The following is a 1,647-nucleotide window of genomic DNA, read 5'->3' on the forward strand; positions in this document are numbered from 1 at the left end:
CCCCTCTTTTTTTTTGAAATATTTTTTAATTAATTTTTTATGATAAAATTCAATTTAACATACTAAGTACTAACGATTATTTTATTTTATAATAAAATTATTTCATCGAATTAATTTCTTAATATATAGAGTAATATCTTAAATTAATTATTAAAATATTAATCCATAAAAAATTTATAATTAACCATAATAACTTTTTTGATTGAAATTAACAATAATAAAAATAACATAACAAATAATAAGTCTCAAACATAAGTGCATAACAAATTAACAATAATAAAACAAATACATAGTCCACACATAAATCCATTTCAAATAATCCTACTATAATTAAAACAAAACACACAACATAATCCATAAATCAACAAGACACTCACAAAAATCCTTAAATCAACACACATAAATCAATTATCAACTTTCAAATCAATAAAAGTTGAATCTGATCCGGAAGTTGAAACACCGTCTCGCCTAGCACCTTGAGGATTCATATCTTCACCTTCATCTTCACCTACAATTAGAAGAATACCCAAATTTAGAACAAGATATAAATACTTAAATATTATATAAATATTAAATTAATAACTAACAATCTAATTACCATCAACAAAGCCCTTATTCCAATTGCGAGTACAAATTACAATCTCAACATTTTCTGGCAACATTCGACTTCTATATTTGTTAATGACATGAGCTCAAATGTACTAAAGGCAGATTCTGGTGCAACCGTAGTAATTGGAATACTCAATAAGTCACGTGCCATGATTGATAACTTCGGATAACGACTCTCATATAATTTTCACCATTCCAAAATATCTAAATCTTCAAAGCAATCCTTTGACAAAAGTGGCTCCTCCAAGTATGTATCAAGTGGATTCTTTCCACTACAGTCACAACTAGAAAATGGATTAATACAGACATATTTACACACAGATTTAATCTTTATTACAGACGAATTTTTGGTTACCGATGAAATTACCGACGGATTTTGTCCCTCTGTAAAAGCCCTGTCGGAAATTATTTATCGACAGATTTTTACTAGTTATCGACGGATTTTTCCTATGTAAATTCTCCATCCATTTCTCGAAGGCGACAAACTTTCCGACGAATTTTTCGTCTGTAATTACATATGAATTTTCAGACGGATTTTCCGTTTATAATTACAGACGGATTTTCAGACGGATTTTTCGTCTGTAATTACAGACGAATTTTCTGACAGATTTTCTGTCTGTAATTTAAACTTTGGAAAATCATCTCACACTCTGATTACAGACAAAAAAATCCGTCTATAAATCCGTCAATAAGGTAAAATAGAATTTTTTTTATTTTTCTAATTATAAAATAAATTTGTTTTCATACAAAATAAATATAAATTTAATACAAATTTTTATAATATTTCAAAAAATAAACAAATTCATTTTATTATCAAACTAAAAGAAAAGTACTATAAAGAAACAAGTCAATATAATTCAAAATATAAACAAAGTGTTGATACATCAATTATAATAACAAGTAACAACTATACATCAACAAAGTGTATTGATACATCAACTATTGTCCTCTAATTAAGTCAAAATATACAATAAGGTTGCTTAATTTGGTTCTAAAATTGGAACTTCATCTGTACAAAAACCATTCATCATTATTGTG

Source organism: Arachis duranensis, chromosome 2 (genome assembly GCF_000817695.3).
Source record: "Arachis duranensis cultivar V14167 chromosome 2, aradu.V14167.gnm2.J7QH, whole genome shotgun sequence".
Lineage (NCBI taxonomy): Eukaryota > Viridiplantae > Streptophyta > Magnoliopsida > Fabales > Fabaceae > Arachis > Arachis duranensis.